The following is a 20,335-nucleotide window of genomic DNA, read 5'->3' as shown; positions in this document are numbered from 1 at the left end:
ATCAGAGGCTGAAAGCTGACCATCGTTATTGGACAGGAGTGTTGGTTTGTTATTTAAAATCTTCTTTGATCCCAATATTTGTGAAATTGTGCTCCAAGTTTTTTTAATGTTGCTCTTTATTTGGGTAAATTTATCTTCTTAGTATTTAGTTTTGGCTCGTCTAATTATTTTAGATAACACTAACGAGTAATTCTTTGAGAATTCTTTGGAGACGGTTCCTAACCTATACTTCTTTTCAAGGTCATGTTTTTTATTAATGGATTTAAGTATTCCCTTTGTAAGCCAAGGATTGTTAAGGCTTTTGGTTGTGACTTGTTTCGTAAGCATAGGACAGTGTGTGTTATAAAGGCTGAGAGTTTTTTGAAGAAAAGATTGCACTGCTAGGTTGATGTCTCGTATGTTAGCTAACTCGGACTCCCAGTTGACTTTAGCAGCAGCAGTTATAAAATTGTCTATAGCAGTTTCATTGTGCAGCCTAAAGCTGAACTCCCTTGTTTCTAGAGGTGGTTTGTTAATGTTAGTTAAGAGAAATGTGGGGTAATGGTCTGTAGTGCTATCGGTGATTATACCTGAAGTGGAGAGGTTATGTTGGTCCAGATGTGATCTAGAGTCGTAGCAGTACTATCAGTGATTCTAGTAGGTCTAGTGATTAAGGGTATGAGGAAGCAGGAATTCATACAGTTGAGGAAGCTAACAGCAGTAAGGTGTTCAAGCTCGCAGAGGTCAATATTAAAGTCCCCTGCGATAATTAGATGGTTTTTGTTCAGTCTGTTATCTAGTATTAGATTTCTAAGGTTTGAGTTGAATTCGGACACATCTGTGTTAGGAATTCTATAGACTGCACACACAAACAGGACAGACTCAGCACCCTTGACTCTGAAACTGGCGAAGGTATATTCCCCACAGCAGTCTCTAGTTCTAATTACTTTTAAGCATGTTAGTTCTTGGTGGTAGTAAAGAGCAGTACCACCACCTCTCTGAATTTGACGACAGTCGTGAATTGCCGAGTAGTTTGGCATGTTAAAGAGTTGAGTAGTCTCCTCTATTAACCACGTTTCAGTAAATATAATAAAAGAGAATTTGTTGTCAATAGTTTCAATCAAGGCATCATCGAAGTGTTTACCTAGAGATCTAACGTGCAAGTTGATTACAGAGATATTGTGATTATGCTTAAAAGAAATTAGAACTAGAGACTGCTATGGGGAGTATATCTTCGCCAGCTTCAGAGTCAAGGGTGCCGAGTCTATCCTGTCTGTGGGTGCAGTTTATAGAATTCCTAACACTGATGTGTCCGAATTCAACTCAAACCTTAGAAATCTAATACTTGATAACAGACTGAACAAAAACCACCTAATTATCGCAGGGGACTTTAATATTGACCTCTGCGAGCCAGAACACCCTACTGCTGTTAGCTTCCTCAACTGTATGAATTCCTGCTTCCTCATACCCTTAATCACTAGACCTACTAGAATCACTGATAGCACTGCCACGACTCTTGATCACATCTGGACAAATATAACCTCTCCGCTTACTTCAGGTATAATCACCGATAGCACTACAGACCATTACCCCACATTTTTCTTAACTAACATTAGCAAACCACCTCTTGAGTCAAGAGAGATACGTTTTAGACTACACAATGAAACTGCTATAGACAATTTTATAACTGCTACTGATAATGTCAACTGGGAGTCCGAGTTAGGTAACATAGAGGACATCAACCTAGCAGTTCAATCTTTTCTTCAAATAACTCTTAGCCTTTATAATACCCACTGTCCTATGCTTACAAAACAAGTCACAACCAAAAGGCTTAACAATCCCTGGCTTACAAAGGGAATACTTAAATCTATTGATAAAAAACATGACCTTGAGAAAAAGCATAGGTTAGGGATTGTCTCCAAAGAATTCTCAAAGAATTACTCATTATTGCTATCTAAGATAATTAGACGAGCCAAAACTAAATACTACGAAGATAAATTTACCCAAATAAAGAGCAACATTAAACAAACATGGAGAACAATTTCACAAATATTGGGATCAAAAAAGTCTTTAAATAACAAACCGACTCTCCTGTCTAATAACGATGGTCAGCTTTCAGCCTCTGATTCTGCTATTGAGTTCAATAGGTTCTTCTCTTCCATTGGTTCATCCCTTGCTAATGATATTCCATCTTCCAGTACTGACATTAAGGACTATCTTACAGGGAACTATCCCCAGTCTCTGTACCTAAAGCCTATTAATTCCACTGACGTCAATGAGATAATCCTTTCCCTTAAAACCAAGTCTGGTGCCCTTGAGGAGATACCAACTTTAATCTACAAAAAAGCCTCCAGATCTTTAGCCCCTGCTATTGCTTTGCTCTTCAACAAGTCACTTGAACTCCAAACCTTTCCAGATATTCTAAAAAAAGCGAGAGTAACGCCTGTCCACAAATGTGGTGATCTCACAGATGTTAACAACTACAGACCTATATCAATCCTGCCAAACTTGTCAAAAATTTTTGAAAAACTAATCTATAAGCAGCTTTACTCATATCTAGCCAAACTCAATATACTTAGCCCTTGCCAATATGGCTTCAGGCCCAAAAAAAGCACTAACGATGCACTTATTAGTATGCTTAACTCGATTCATACAGCTCTTGATAAAAATGAGTTCCCTGTTGGGTTATTTGTGGACCTGCGTAAAGCTTTCGATACTGTCAACCACCAAAACCTTCTTCTTAAATTACATCATTATGGTGTCAGAGGACACTCCCTACAATACCTCAAATCCTACCTTACTGACAGGCTCCAATGTGTTTCTGTGAATAATACAATTTCGCCCACCCTACCCATCAACATTGGTGTTCCCCAGGGCAGCATACTTGGCCCTCTCCTCTTTCTCATCTACATTAATGACCTTCCAAATGCCTCCCAACACCTCAAACCAATCCTATTTGCTGACGACACAACCTTCATTTACTCCAGTCCTGATCCCCTTGCTCTAAATGCCACAGTAAATACTGAGCTAAATAAAGTCCATCTGTGGCTAACTGCCAACAAACTCACCCTTAACATTGACAAAACTTTCTATATTCTGTTTGGCAATAAATCCTCTAATCAAATAAATCTCAAAATAAACAATACCCAAATTTGTAACAAATTAGATGGCAAATTCCTTGGCATTCTCATTGACCACAAGCTGAATTTCCAGGGACACATTCTAAACATATCAAAAAAAGTTTCAAAAACTGTGGGCATTCTTTCTAAGATCAGATATTATGTACCACGCCCTGCCCTGGTGACTCTCTATTACTCCCTTATCTATCCATATCTCAACTATGGTATTTGTGCTTGGGGCTCTACTACCCAAAATCACTTACGTCCTCTAATTACTCAACACAAAGCTGCTATTAGGACAATATCCAATTCTGGCCCCAGACATCACTCGGTACCCCTATTCAAATCCCTGAATATGTTAGACATTAAGTCACTGCACATTCTCTCATGTGTACTATACATATACAAAACGCTAAATTGTAATGCCAATCCTGATCTCAAAAGCTTCATAGAAGGTTGTAACAGAACCCATGAGCACCACACCAGAAATAAATACAGTTTTGATATTCCTAGAGTACGACTTAATCAAACCAGAAATGCTCTACAAATCAAGGGGCCCAGGATGTGGAATGACCTTCCCAACCATGTTAAAGACAGTACCTCTCTCAACCAGTTTAAGTTAAAAACGAAGCTATACCTAATAAATTCCCTGTAACCTACCTTACCTCTCTATTGTCAACCCATGTATGTTTTTTGTTTTTTTTGTTTTACAAATCAACGCTGTTTTAATGTAATTTTCTGTAATAATTTGTAATTGTATTTGTGCTGTTTTTTCAACAATGTTCCCCCTCTTTTACCTCTATTTTTATTTGTACTCAACGCATTTTTTTTCTTTTTACCCATTAGTTTTAAGCTTCAGTCAGTAGTGTTTTTTCCTGCCCGAAACGCTTTGCGTAATAGTGGCTTTAGGCATTGTATGTACTAGCTCCTATCTATAAAGCCAACAAACTTTGTAAAATCTCTTTATGTATGTACCTTTGCCTAAATAAAAATTATTATAAAAATTATTATTATTATTATTATTATTATTATTATTATTATGTGTTAATACATTGTTTACATCATGTGCTGTATAATATCTGCAATTTTGATCATTAGAGTTATGAGTGTCATAGATAGTGGATAAGTGGTTTAGTTCTGGGTCTATACTTGTCTGCATAAAAAGGCTGGTTGTTGGAAAACAAGGCAAGAATGGCAATTACAAAATAGAAATTTGAAATAAAAGGGGGAAAGAGAAAAAAATATATAAACAAGACTATACAAAACAAACACAAAATGAAAAAAAAAGTGACACACAATATGGACAATCATTCATATTTGCAAACATTCAAGGTTTAAAAACAAAGTCAAGAAATAAAGTTACGTTCATAAATGCCCTGCTATTAGAGTCAAACTGAATATTTGGGGCATTCACGGAAACTCATACAAAAGATTACATGGATCATGAAATCTGGATTCCAAATTATAATTTATATAGATGTGATAGAAAAACTAGGTCAAATGGAGGAGTAGGTCTGTATATTAAAGAGGACCTGTTATGCACAGAACTACTAAACTTAACTAATGAGGTGGTAAAGGTACTTGGAATTAAGGTAGAAAAACTAAACTTAATTATTATTCTAATATATAAACCGCCAGATACAACGGTTGAGGAATTCACAGAGCAGATGCACAAAATAGAGAACATACTTGATAACCTATCAAACTCAGCTCGATATTATCTTCCTTGGAGATTTCAATTTACCGAGTCTAAGATGGAGAATGGTAAACACAAATATCACAGCAAGGAACGACCCGGGAAATAACCAACCACAGGTCAGAGAACTTTTGAGATTCTGTGACAAATTCTCGCTCAATCAACAGATTACAGAACCAACTAGAAACGAAAACACACTAGACTTGTTATTCACAAACAATGATGAACTAATCAGAGACATTACAATCTCAGGTACTTCGTACTCAGACCATAAGCTCATTGAAGTGCGAACTAGCATAAATAACGGTAGTAGGTCTAAGAGACCCAACAAGCGAGAAGGAATATTCAATTCAATTTCAACAATAAGAGGATCGACTGGGAAAAATAAATGTAGACCTTGCAACCATTCAATGGGAGACGGTCTTAAGCGACAAATATAAATAAATAAACAAATATAAACAAATATAAATAAATAAAATAAAAATAAATAAATAAAGATGGCAGACATAGAATGCTTCCAACTACACGGGGGCTTCTATAGGCCATTGCTCCCCTTGCCTCTCTGAGGGGGCCTGGTTCTGGCCGTGGTCCCCGGTAGGCCTAAGAACTCCATACACATGACTGATGCCAAAGTCTGACATTAGCATATCAGCCTGGGATAGCTCCGGGGAGCCGACGGGGCTCCCCTTAGAAACTCCCCTAACTATGAAATCAAAGGATCAAATTCTCTAGGAACTAGGAAAAGTTCATTCGCCCCACTTCCCCTACTTGTTTTGGGGGAGAAGGGAGTAGCTCACCACCTGCCAGGGTCTGCACTGTTAGTTCTAGAGCAGATGTAGACAACCACCTAACATCCTGGGAGGGAGAGGATCTAGCAGCCACAGGATCTCATCCAGAAATTGGCATTTCATTATATTCAACACTGGTTTTCTAGGGGGAAACCCTTTGAGGCTCCCTCAAAGACCCATGGAGAAGGGTACTTCTCCCATTACACATGGGAACTTACCAGGGAGGAGGGAGAACACCTGAAATCTGGACGAAAAAGAGATCCCCAGGATGAGAGACCACACAAGACCTAAGGCCACACAAGGGTACCAAAGCCCAAGAGTCACCAAATACTGGGCCACCAGAACCCTGTGTGACCCCCGCACCTGATATATCTGCCAAAAACATGTCTACAAAAAACAGCAGAACGAGCAGCATACTTCTTAACATCATGGGCACGAGTGTAGACCGCAGGCTACCTAGACTGATTAACACAGCAGATGACATGAGAAACACATGCCTTAGAACAGGGGACCAAGGAAACAGGATCAGTCCACATGGCAAATATTAACTCCCTCCACACATTCTCTTGTGTCAACTACATTTACAAAACCCTGTTCTTAAATGCAAACCATGCTCTGAAACTCTCCCTGGACAGATGTAATAGGACCCATTATCACCACACCAGAAATAAATATCTCTTTGATATCCCCAGGGTCAAACTTAATCTGTGTAAACACTCTATGCAAATTAAGGGACCTAGTCTATGGAACTCACACCCTAGTGAATTGAAAAACTGTGAAAATGTCCCTGCCAGTTTGGCTTCCGGTCCCAAAAGAGTACCAATGATGCAATCATTAGTCTCCTTGACATTATCTACTCAGCCCTTGACAAAAATGAGTTTCCGATTGGACTCTTCATTGACCTAAGAAAAGCCTTTGATACTGTTAATCACAACTACCTCTTACTTAAACTCCAGCATTATGGAATCCGAGGCCTTGCCCTTGACTACATCCGATCCTATCTTAGTGACAGACACCAATATGTAACCATCAATGATACAACTTCTTCCACTCTACCAATTACCGTTGGAGTGCCACAGGGCAGCATCTTAGGACCTCTTCTATTTCTTATATATATAAACGATCTGCCTAATGTCTCTAATATTCTCAAACCTATTTTGTTTGCTGACGATACTACCCTTATCTACTCAAACCTCAACCCACATACACTAAATAATGTTGTGAATAATGAATTAAAAAAAGTCCACTTATGGATGTCAACGAACAAACTAACATTAAACATCGAAAAGACTTACTACATCTTATTTGGAAGCAAATCATCAAATGCAATTCAGCTACAGATAGACAACATTAACATCAGTAATAAAAATGATGGCAAGTTTCTTGGCCTATTCCTAGACAAGAGACTCAACTTCAGCACCCACATTCAACACATAACTAAGAAAGTCTCTAAGACAGTTGGTATACTCTCCAAAATCAGATATTATGTTCCTAACTCTGCTCTCCTCTCACTATATTATACACTAATCTACCCCTATCTTAATTATGGTATCTGTGCATGGGGGTCTACCACTGCAAACCACCTTAAGCCCATCGTCACACAGCAAAAATCTGCTATCAGAATAATAACTAACTCTGCTTTCAGACAACACTCGGCTCCCTTGTTTAAATCTCTAAACTTGCTAAATATTAACTCCCTCCACACATTCTCTTGTGTCAACTACATTTACAAAACCCTGTTCTTAAATGCAAACCATGCTCTGAAACTCTCCCTGGACAGATGTAATAGGACCCATTATCACCACACCAGAAATAAATATCTCTTTGATATCCCCAGGGTCAAACTTAATCTGTGTAAACACTCTATGCAAATTAAGGGACCTAGTCTATGGAACTCACTCCCTAGTGAATTGAAAAACTGTAAAACTTTTGCCTTATTTAAAAGCAAAACCAAAAAGTACCTAACTTCATCTATTTAGTTTCCTACACTGAGCTTTAAATTTGCTCTGTACCTAGTGGTACCCAATCTCCTAATTTTTATGTAATATCAAACAACCTTATCATTGTGTTCATTGCTGTCTTCTTTTATGTGCTAGCCATATGCTGTATTGTGACTACCAATTTTTGTCAACTACCATTCAAGCTGTCATTGCAATCAATCTTATATTGTTTCTGCTATATTGTGCCTACGAATTTGTTGTCAACTACCATTTTAAGCTGTCATTGCAATCAATCGGATTAAAGGACCCGAGAGCCATGAGGGCACTACGAGAGTCAACAACAACTACAAAGGAAGACTGACAACGAGAAAGCAGGAGACGAAGAGTATAGAGAACAGCATAAAGTTCCGCTGTAAAGATGCTAGTCTCCGGAGGTAAGTGACAAGTGCGATCAGGAAAAACAACAGAGTAGCCAACACCGTCCGCCGACTTAGACCCATCGGTGAAGACAGAAACGGAGCGGGAGTGAGAAGAAAAGTGCTCAAGGAAAAGGCGTTTTAGAATCGTAGGAGGAGTAAAAGCTTTAGTGATACGGGTCAAGGAAGTACAAAACCGCGGAAGAGGGACTCTCCACGGGGGCAAAGAAGGAACAACACGAGGAGAAACATTAGAAATACGAACGGAAAGAGAATCCTGGAGGCGAGATAACCGGACAGAAAGAGGGAGGTGGTGAAGAGGAACAGGAACCGCAGGAGGGGTAAAAGTTAAAGCACGACAGAGGCGAGAGGAAGGATGTTGTAAGGACCGCTCTAGATAGCGAAGACAGTAGCGATCACGGCGGTCCTGGAGAGACAGGAAGCCAGTGTCAACATACAAGCTAAGGACGGGAGTCGAACGAAAGGCACCAGAACTGAGGCGCAACCCAGTATGGTGCAAAGCATCAAGACGGCGAACAGTAGGAGGAGAAGCAGGGCAACCATAATCGAGCTTAGACAGGACGAGAGAGGAATGTAAAGCAAGGAGTGCGCGCCTATCTGCGCCCCAAGAAGTATGGGACAAGACCTGAAGGAGGGTAAGGGCCTTAGAGCACTCGACACGGAGGTAAGAGATATGGGGAGACCAAGACAAACGAGTGTCAAGGAATAACCCCAAAAGCTTCGCGGAATCTTTGTATTCAAGGGGATGACCATAAAGTGACAAAGAGGGACGAAGAACAACCCGTTTCCGCGTAAAAGTCATGGCACAAGTCTTAGAAGTAGAGAACTTGAAGCCATGATCGGTGGCCCAAGATGACACGGCATCAATTGCAAGTTGAACCCGGCGCTGAAGGAGAGGCGAATCATCACCCTGACAGCAAAGGGTAAGATCATCGACATAGAGAGCGGAGAAGACACCAGAAGGAAGAGAGGAAAGAAGACCATTGAGGGTAACCAGAAAAAGAGTAGTGCTCAGAACACTACCCTGGGGCACACCTTCGTATTGCTGAAAAGAGGCAGAGAGCGCGGTACCAAGGCGCACCCGAAAGGAACGACGGGAGAGGAAGCTGCGGGGAAAGAGAGGGAGATGACCACGAAGGCCAAAAGAATGAAGTTGAGATAGAATATGATATCGCCAAGTGGTGTGGTAAGCCTTTTCCAGGTCAAAAAGGACAGCAACAACGGAGGTCTTCGCAGCAAAAGCAGTACGATATAGACCTCCAAGTTCACCAGGACATCTGTCGTGCTGCGGCACTTGCGGAAACCAAATTGAGACGGGGAGAGGAGGTGATGGTGTTCCAGGAACCACATCAGACGAACGTTAACCATACGTTCAAAGAGTTTGCAGACACAACTTGTGAGAGCAATAGGGCGAAAGTCCTTAGGGGAAGTACCCAGAGACCCCGGTTTGCGAACAGGGAGGACAACGGCATCGAGCCAGTCCTCAGGGACTGACGACGACTCCCAGATCCGATTATACAGACTCAGTAAATACTGAGACGTGCACGGAGGGAGATGGCGAAGCATCTCATAATGAATACCATCGGAGCCCGCCGCCGTAGAACCGCAGAGGGCCAGGGCAGAACGAAGTTCAGAGAGAGAGAAGGGATCATTATAGGGAAGCTGAAGATGAGTGCAGAAATCTAAAGGACGAGACTCAAGGACAGGTTTACGAAGAAGAAAAGATTGGGGAAGATGAAGACCAGAGCTAACAGAAGAAAAGTGGGAACCCAGTACGGAAGCGACCTGCAACGGTCCGCCACAAGAGTATCATGGAGGTGAAGGACCGGTGAAACATCGGGAGGGTCTGGTTGAAGCACGTGCCTGTGAGGAGGGTCAGAAAGAGGACCACTCTAGAAAGAGAACGCAGACGACTGTACAGGAGAATGAAAAAAATATAGGAAATGCTTCAGCAGACACAACTATCACAAGCAAGGAAAATGAGCCTATGCAGGGAGATCGAAGAAATAGAACAAACGTTGAAGCATGCAATCATATGAGTCTGAGGAAATGGTATTGGAACAGAAAGCTATACAAGAGATAAAGAAAAATCCAAAATATTTTTTCACATACGCAAAATCAAAATAAAAAACCTCGACCAGTATTGGACCGTTAATTACAACTGAAGGTACGTCGACAGAGGACAACAAAGAGATTAGTGAAATTCTAAGAAGCCAGTATGAGGCCATGTTTAGCACAGCAATAAACAACATGAAAGTTGATGACCCAGACAGCTTCTTTATGAATGACATTCAAGCTGCAGATAATATAACGGATATTACCACAAACTCGGAAGACTTTGAAAGATAAATTGACAATATGCCCATGCACTCAGCTCCTGGGCCTGACTCATGGAATTCAATATTTCTGAGGTTGGAAGAAAACGCGCTCAGAGTGGGAACTTGTTTATTTTATAATAGTAAAATAAATAATAAAGTAAAATAATAATAGTATAATAAAGTAAAATTTATAATAAATAATAAATTAATAATAAATTAATAAATAATAAATAAATAATTATTATTATATAATAATAATATAATAATAAAAACAAATAGTATAATGATAAGCAATAATTTAAATGTATCAAATAGCTAATTAGGGTGAATGATAAATAATTAGTGACTGTAATGCATAACAATAAAGTAGTAAAGAATAATTATAATGAATAATCATTATAATGATAAAGTATTAAATCAATTACAATTAATAGTTACATCTATAGTTAGTAATTGAAAGTTGCATTATTTGAATTTACACTAATTACAATTCATGTTAATATTTCTTAGCTATCTGCAGGCTTATCACTTTGGGGGATCCAGCGGAGTACCCCCCATCCCGCGAGGGCCAGCGGCGCGGAACCCCCAACCCCGAAGGGCGAGCGGCGGCTGGCCGCTGTAACTAGGAATGTGACTACATGCACTGTGGCTGTAACCGTGCCCGTGACAGGTTCCCCTGACTGAAAGTTACCAAACCGGGTTTACTAGACAGATGCTGCAAGTGAAACGGCTTCCTTGATGAGGCGAACGAAGCGCCATCGCGACGGGCCATGGGCATAGTGAGGCAAGAGCCCACCAACTAGACCTTGTGAGGCGAGTGTTCCTCGCCAACCTTTAACTAGTAATGTGGCCACTCGTTTCCGTGACAGCAACTGTGCCCGTATCACAAGAGAGGGCATTAAAAACAGTCGGGTTCTTCCTGGCTGAAAAGGGGGCCCAACCGGTTCTACTAGGCAGATGCTTCAAGTTAAACAGCGTCCTTGGTGAGGCCAACGGAGCATCATCGCGACGATCCACAGAGCGTAGAGAGGCAAGGTGAACCTCCCATGCCATGTCCTTGTGAGGTGATCGTACAACAGGGATTGTGCACCCGAGTAGGGGGCGCCGTGCCCGCTGTCGTAAGACTGGTCATCGCTGGAGCCCGCCCTCACAGGGACCAATCCTGTAATACTGGCCCCAGGGCGGGTGTGTGAAGTCGCCTACACCGAAGGCCGACTCCCCAGGATCGACCCTGTGTCCGTTGTTGTCGCTGCGGCCCGCCCCACCGTGGTGAGGGTGATGTCGACTTCATGGGTACCGTAGTCTGCCCTCAGGCTCCATCCCTTTTTCCTCGTTCATCAATGGTGTGCCTTGTGCGCGTTCCGTAGTCGGTTCTGGAAGTATTAAGGCAGTAAGGGTAGGCAGAGCGGACATGCAGAAGGAACGTGATGGGCAAGAAACCTACCCCTTAAGGGTACTGCTGGAATTAGGTTGTAAGAGGGAGGGGACGTTTTCCGGAAGCAAACTGGGCAACTGTCATTAAATGAAAAAGCCAGGATGAAACCCCGAGGAAAACTCGGAAAGAAACACTGGCACAGAGGATAGGAGCGTCTAGCATCTAGAGCGTTTTGTAAGTGAAGCAGCTGCGTGCGTGGCGGGAACAGGTTGATACCTGGTTGATGGGGTTCTGGGAGTTCTTCTACTCCCCAAGCCTGGCCCGAGGCCAGGCTTGACTTGTGAGAGTTTGGTCCACCAGGCTGTTGCTTGGAGCGGCCCGCAGGCCCACATACCCACCACAGCCCGGTTGGTCCGGCATTCCTTGGAGGAATAAATCTAGTTTCCTCTTGAAAATGTCCACGGTTGTTCCGGCAATATTTCTTATGCTTGCTGGGAGGACGTTGAACAACCGTGGACCTCTGATAGGTATAGGTTAGGTAATAATTGTAATTACGAAGCAATAAGATGCTTATCTTAAGATACTAACAAGGTTAGGTAAGGTCGGTGTTTTCTATGAATCTTTTTAAGGGTATCTATTATGTTTAGTATATCACCTATGCACGTAGTTAATAAGTCAATATTGACTTTACGAATTTGCGAGAACGGGTTGCTGAGGTCATAGCATTTTCTGTCCTCCAGTGAGGTTTGGCACATGTCAGGATGGAAAAACCTACATATTGATCCAAATCGACACTCACCTTTCCTAAGCATATTTAAACATTTTTTGGGATGTTGGTAACTGCATTCTAATCCTTTCTTATTACCAGCATATCTATGTCTGCATATGCCCTTTGCATAAAATTTGCATAAGTCTGTCCTTCTGTTCTGAATTGCTCTATCGGGAACCGTCGTAGTGTCTGTACCTATCGAGCTGTCAGTGCTTTTTTTTTTTTTTTTTTTTTTTTTTTTTTTTTTTTCTACCACAGACGTGGCCACACATTTACAATGCTAACCAGCATATATACATTTTTCTTCTGTCCTCCATGGACAGGGTTAGAGAAGTGTTAAACATACAGTTCAAGGGTTTATTGAACACTCAACCACAGAAGGTGATTCGGTGCTTTTAAAATGCTAAGCTAACCTACATACGTAAATACATAGATACACAGATTTACGTATGCCCTACATAAAGTATTAGATGTGTCTTTTACATAGTGTCATTAATGTACATTCACAAAGGTGAAATGTAATTCTGATCAGCTTCCATAAATGCTTTATACCCATACATATACATACACACACATACACATACATATATACACACACACATGCATTCACATACATTTGTCTCATTTACCCTGACAGGGTGAGGTAGCTGATAAAGAAACTAGTGTGCAATTAAGCACTTAATCACTGAAGGTGATGAAGGTGCTTTTACAAGCTCAGGTTATATAGTTACATCACATACATACATTGTATGATTGATACATTACATGGTCAATTTTGGATACAAGTCCAATATATCATCAAGTGTTCCAGTACTCATATAGTAACTACAGAGTTCAGCATACCTTAGTCCAGGAGGGCGAAAGTCAGTCAGTATGGGACATTCTACAATATAATGTTCAAGAGAGTGCATGTTTTCTCTTTCACAAAGTTGACACATTGTGTACTCGACATTTGGGTTTTGAGAAAGCTGCCAGATACGTCTGTCAGTGCTGTCTGGTACACTTTCTAGTTTACTGTCATCTACATCCTGGCCTACTGAGTCAGAGTTTACAACTTCCTGAGTTTCAGCCTCAGTTTCATCCCTGACTCCGCCCCTTGTATATTAGAAATGGTCACTGCTTGATCGCAAGCGGGGATGTTTCTGGCGGGGGAGAAAGAAACAATTGCGCAACGCGTCCCGCGGCGTTGCGCGGGCAGTTTGGGGCCGTATAAATACGGGCGCACAATGGGGCTCTGCCCTCACTCCGCCTGCCCTCGCCGCTGCCCTCGCACCACTCCCCGGCCGCCCGACTTCGCACGAGATGGACAACACGCCAGCTGCCTCGGTACCTGACCTCTCTCTCACGGACATCCTGGGGCCCTCGACACCCCAGACTGTTCCGGCAGGGCCCTCCTGCCCTACACTTTTAAACCCAAGGTGAGGTTTCCTGTTCAATTCTAGTCAGGTCCTCCCCAGTGCGGCGTGTGCCAAGCGCCATCCCCTCGCGGTACGTGCGTGCCGCCTTAGTTAGTCCTTTGGGCTCTCTGCTGTTAGTTCCCGGAGAGCTGGGGCGCCCTCCTTGGGCCTGTGCCAGGCGCCCCCGTGCCGTGCTGGTCGCGTGGCTGGCTTAGGGTCGGCGTGCCCCGGGCCGCGTCCCTAGTGGCCTGCGTTCGGTCTCCTCTCTTGTGGGGCCCCATCCAGCCGTGCCCGTACGTGTCCAAGGGGCCCCGCAGCGCGGTGTGCCCAGGCGCGCGCCCTGCCCGGGGCCCCGTCGGCGGCCAGGCGTGCCCTTGCCGGCGTCGCCATGTGGCCAGGCGCGGTGGGCCCTACGCCCTTTGTGCTCTGCCTTGGGGCCCTTCCCTCGCCGCCATCGACCACGTGTCTGGTCGTCTGGGCGTGCTTCGGCGTCCTTCCCGCCTTTCCTTCGGGGCTCCCTGTCGCCGGCCCGCCGGGTTCCCTGGGTGTCCCAGGGGGCCAGGTTTCGCCTTGTCCGAGGACATGTGTCGCCGTCGGCGACGGATTGTGGCCAGGTTCGGTCCTACGCCCGGGGCGCATGTTCTCGGCGGCGGCGACACGTGGCCAGGCGTGGGCGGCCCTATGGCGGGCCCCGCCTTGGGGCCCATGCATGCCTTGCCGGGTCGTCACGTGCCTGGCCGGCAGGGCGTGCTTCTGCGTCTTTCCTGTTTTCCCTCGGGTGTTCCCTGTTGCCGGTCTGCCGGCTTCCCTGGGATGTCCCCAGGGGTCGGGTCTCCCTGAGCGGACAAGCGTCGCCCCTGGCGACGACTCGTGGCCAGGTCCGGCCCTCCGCCCGGGCCTGCTACGGGGCACACGCCTGGTCGTGCTGCCACGTAGCACGGCGTTCCGTGGCGCGCACGGTTGGGCTGTGTCCCGCCCTTCCTGTTCCCTTTTGGGTGCTAATCCACGTGGCTTTGCGCCACGGCTTCCCACGTCGGGGCTCGGGCTGCCTTGCGCCCGTACGGCCGCGCCTGAGTGCGGCCCCCCCCCCTCCCTTTTCGTCTAGGCCCTGAGCATGCCGTGTGGCAGCGCGTGGTTGGTAGGCCACGGGGTCCTTGCTGTGTGTGGTGTGTTCTCTGCTAGGCACGTCGCCCTCGGACGTCTCGCCCGGCCGTGTTGCCCGGGGTGTTAGCCCCAGGCCCTTCGGAGTCCCAGAGTCCCCAGGTACGTCTTCCCCAGAGTGGCGCCGATCAAGATGTCCCCAGACGTCCGTCGGCCGGTGTAAGTCCGGCATGTAGTCCCCAGACGTACGTCTGGCCGGTGTTGCCCGGTGTGTTATTTCAAGCTTTCCGCCGTCCAGGCCCTCAGGCACGTGCCCTGCTTGCCTGGGGGGTAGCCAGGACCGTTACTTCATGTCCTCCGTCTGGCCGGTGTTGCCGGCAGGTTGGTTCCCAGGCGCTCCCGCCTGGCCGGTGTAGCCTGGTGTGTTTGTCTTAAGCGCCCTGCCCGTCCGTTGTAGCAGGGATTCCTCCTACGTCGTAAGTTCAGCGTTCGTCCGCCTGCCCGTCCGCCTGTGTCGTCTGTTGTTCTTCTTCGTCGGAGGGAGACGCCGGCGTTGGAGCAAGGACCCGAGATCAGCTCGACGACGCCGGCAGGTTTACGTCTAACGGTACGCACCACAGGCCCTGGGTTCGGCGTTGCCGCCGGCAATCCAGGATGACTTCGTTATGTCCGTTAAGTCCTCGGCGTCCAGTTCCAGGGGCCGTGCCCTGGACAGGGGGGTGGCACCCATGTTGCCTGGGGCACGGTATCCTCCAGCAGATGGCGGCGTCGAAGCGTTGTCGGGAACGTCGTATATTTAATGATTCCCATTCTTTGCCTTCCTAAGCACTGTAAATTAAGACTTCCTCACACTTTATATGGAAGGTTTCTTATTTTGTACTAGCAGACATCTCGCGACATGCCTTGCCCTTATTCATATTTATGTTCTACACTTCAGCACTGACATGCCTCTGCTTTCAGATCACCTCGGATTCATTTTGCCACCAGCCTAACTTATTTACTCAGGCATTCGTAGCCTTGTGCATGTCGCATGTTCAAATCTTCGCGTTCGCTGTGTTACAGTATGCTCGTTCACTTTTCCTTGTCTTACGTCATTAAGTAAAGTCAGCCAGGATGTCCTATTCGCAGAGTTATAAGTAATTTATTAAGTAAAGTCAGCCAGGAGGTGCTATTTGCAGTATTTGCGGGCCCTTAATTTGCTTTACGTTCCCTGGCCCTGCATTTTGCCTAGTTTCCTCAGTAGTTACAGTACTTTCGCTTGGCTCTTGCAGTTTATTCACGTCGCTTATTTGGTTATATTTATGTTATGCATCTCCTCCGTTCTCTTAATGTAAAATGGCTATATATCCACGCCGATTGTATACCCTTATTTTGTACTTGCAGATACCACGTGCCATGCCTTGCCCTATTCATAATTATGTTCTACATCTCAGCGCTAACATGCCTCCTGTTTCAGGTTACCTCGGACTCTCTTTCCCAAACAGCCTCCTTAATTTACTCCGACAGTTGATGCGTTGCTCATGTCGCATGTTTAATTTTGCATTGCTGTGTTCAGTATGCTCGCCCACTTTTACCCTGCCTTACGTCATTAAGTAAAGACAGCCAGGATGTGCTATTTGCAGAGTTACCAAGTAAATTATTAAGTAAAGTCAGCCAGGCAGTACTAGTTGCAGAGTTACTAAGTAAATTATTAAGTAAAGTCAGCCAGGATGTGCTATTTGCAGAGTTCCTAAGAATTATTAAGTAAAGTCAGACAGGATGTGCTATTTGCAGTATTCGCGGGCCCTTATTTTAGCTTCACGTCTCCTGGCCCTGCATTTTTGCCTAGTTTCATCGGTAGTTACAGTAGTTTATGCTTAGCTATTGCAGTTTAGTTTCCTCAGTGGTTACAGTATTTACGCTTGGCTCTTGCAGTTTATTCACGTTACTTATCTGGTTATATTTATGTTATGCTTCACCTCCGTTCTCTTATTGTAAAAATGGTTATATATGCACGCCGATTGTATACCCTTATTTTGTACCTGCATATATCACGTGCCATGCCTTGCCCCTATTCAGGTGACCTGGACAGGGGGGTGGCCCCCACGTTGCCTGGGGCACGGTACACTCCAGCAGATGGCGGCGTCGAAGCGTTGTCGGGAACGTCGTATATTTAATGATATCCCGTTCTTTGCCTTCCTAAGACAATGTAAATTAAGATTTTCACACACTTTATATGGAAGGTTTCTTATTTTGTACTTGCAGACATCTCGCGACATGCCTTGCCCTTCCTCTTAATTACGTTCTACATTTCAGCACTAACATGCCTCCTGCTTTCAGATTACCACGGATTCCTTTTCCCAAACAGCCTACCTTAATTTACTCCGACAGTTGATGCTTTGCTCATGTCGCATGTTAATTTTGCGTTGCTGTGTTCAGTATGTTTGTTCATTTTTCCTTGCCTTACGTCATTAAGTAAAGTCAGCCAGGATGTGCTATTTGCAGAGTTACTAATTAAATTATTAAGTAAAGTCAGCCAGGATGTGCTATTTGCAGAGTTACTAAGTAATTATTAAGTAGAGTCAGCCAGGATGTGCTATTTGCAGAGTTACTAAGTAAATTATTAAGTAAAGTCAGCCAGGATGTGCTATTTGCAGAGTTCCTAAGTAAATTATTAAGTAAAGTCAGCCAGGACGTGCTATTTGCAGACTTACTAAGCAAATTATTAAGTAAAGTCAGCCAGGATGTGCTATTTGCAGAGTTACTAAGTAAATTATTAAGTAAAGTCAGCCAGGATGTGCTATTTGCAGAGTTACTAATTACTAGTCTTTAGCTGGGTTACTTTTATGCTTCTCCCCTTCCTGTCTAGGCCAGGTATGTTTAGGTATGGCCAGCGGTGCGCGAGCCGCGGCTTATCGGTTGCCCCCCCCCCCCTGGTTCCCTGTTTACTCGGTCTCGCCCGCTTACTTCCGCATTCTTCCTTCCCATTCTACGATTGTCGCCTCTCGTTTTTGGGCCTATGTCCTTTCTCAGACCGGGTTGTATGCCGTCCAGCGCGCCTCGGCGACGTTATCTTCTCTTCGGCCCTGTCAATTTCCGCCCCCCCCCCCAGCCGTGCAGGCTCGCCTGTGGGAAACGTCCCCTTGGTTCCTCCTACGTCTGCTTATCTGTTAAATTTGTTATTGTTGGACTCGCAATTATGATTTGTATTTATTACAAAATTTTTCCCGCAATTTACACTTTGCTTAAGTTTCACGTTCAATTTTTTATATTAAGGGACTTTCAATTAGGATTTGTATTAATCTATTGCTTTGCCTCTGTGCCATTAAGTTAATTTCAGCTAGGATATGCTAGTTGCAGTGCATTCGGGTGGGGTCCCCCCCCCCACAATTTTTCCTCCGGTTATTTCGTCCTATTACACTCGTTTCCCCCATTACATATTCTAAATATTGTGCATTATATTTGACCACCCTTTCTTCATCGTATCGACAGTACATTAAGATACATTTGGAATGCTACCGAGTTTAGCATGGCCTCGCGCACGGTGTCATGCAAAAACTGGCCATTCGGCCTTCCTTTCGGCAAGCTCAAGCCAGTCAGTTAGCATGATGACGGCCAGCATGTTGTTGGCCAGCAGCAGACAGCATGTTGTTGGCCAGCAGCAGCCAGCATGCTGTTGGCCATACGGTCGCTAACGTTCTTTGGCCATCCGGCCTTCTGGGCTATTTTACTCTTCTTGTTCCTTCGCCATTGTTGTTTCCTACTACGTAATAGTATTCTATTTAATTTTACCTCATCTATCATTAGGTTAGGGGCCTTACCTCCAACCGCTATTCCTTCCCCTGCGCTCTGCTCGCTTGGCGCACAACGCCGGCTTCTTCTGTCCCCTTTCTCGCAGCCACGACAAGCCGGAACCCCCCCCCCCCCCGCCCCCTCCTCACCCTACTGCGGCGAGGAAGAGAACGCGAGCCGGATACTCCTTGAAATTGAAATTGAAATTGAAATAAGTTTATTGAGGTAAAATACACACAAAGGGATGAGGTAGCTCAAGCTATTCTCACCCCATTCAGTACAACGTGTTAATATATACATAGACACACATCACAAATAAACACATTACCAAACATTCTGAGAGGTAAACATATACATTTCCTCCTTCACAAGTAGTATGGTATCAGACGTACACACAAATACTTTTATGACCTAGGTATACTGTATAGACAATTTGCAAGATTTGATCACCATTACAACGCACGCAGCGGTGCCGGGATGCAGCCGCCCAGGGCCTACGTTAATACTATTATCTTCCCTTTATTTGCTGGGCTATATGGTAGTATTAATATTATTCCGTATCGTTACTGTCATTCCAGTATTATTTTATTAAAAATATAAATTGTTATTATGGTTTGGCGTTGCTTTCTTAATTTCTTCCATTCTGCGGCACTTGCCGTCATCGGTTATTTACGATATTACATTGTATTCTTCATTGTACGATTATTTACGACATTGTATTCTTATTATTATCCTTATTACAGTTACTGAATGGCAGTTCCCTGCCGTCGATTTCACTTTGCTCCTGTTCTAAAGATGTAGCCAAAGTTCACGGCGTACTAGCTGCGGCTCGCAGACGCTCATTGACAACACAAGACTACACTCAGCGGCCACTTAAGGCAGATTCCTTGGCTTCTATCCAGCCCAATCACCCGTCTGGAGGCAGAGATGGGATAGAGACCAAGGGTAATGTTCCCCGCTCACATTCTACATCCGCTTAGGACACAAGCATGGCTTGTGTCCTAAGCTTTAAGAATGGCTTATTCTTTGGCTTTGGCTTTTGGATTTGGCTTTAAGAATTGGTTCTTATTCCATTTTATTGTTTATGTATATGTTGCTTAGTTGTATATAAACGTTCTTGGTATATGTATTGTTTATATTCAAGATTTATAGTGTTTCGTATTACCCCTGTTATAGTTGCTTTGTGCTTCCTTGCTGTTCTCCTACTGGCTTTCCCCCACCTTTGCTCTTAGCAAAGGTACTTCCCCATTCCGTTTGCTGGAAGATTCTTAGAATTGTTATCCCCCTTCATTGCTACAGTATAATTATTCGGAAACTCTTTATTCATCCAGGATTGTTAATTAAGGATTCTCTTAATTCGTGCTGCCGGGCTCCCTCCCCTCGTTTTTCGTCTCCGTATTGATTCAGCTATAGGGTTTCCCTCTCGTCTGTGCTCTTGCCTGTCACGATAACACTGCATGCCGCTTCTGCCCACCCTTACTGCCTTATATCTTTCAGCCCGGGGGAGGTGAGCTACGCGACAAAAAATCGACGCACGCTCCGACTGGACCAGGTATCGCTTACATGGTCAGGAATCAACACTCTTCGGATCCTACAAGCACAGATCCTACCCTTGCCCTTCGATGCTGCACCTTCGACTCTGGGG

This window comes from Procambarus clarkii, chromosome 13 (genome assembly GCF_040958095.1).
Source record: "Procambarus clarkii isolate CNS0578487 chromosome 13, FALCON_Pclarkii_2.0, whole genome shotgun sequence".
Classification (NCBI taxonomy): Eukaryota; Metazoa; Arthropoda; class Malacostraca; order Decapoda; family Cambaridae; genus Procambarus; species Procambarus clarkii.
The sequence above is the reverse complement of the archived record's forward strand: the minus strand, read 5'-3'. Positions refer to the sequence as shown.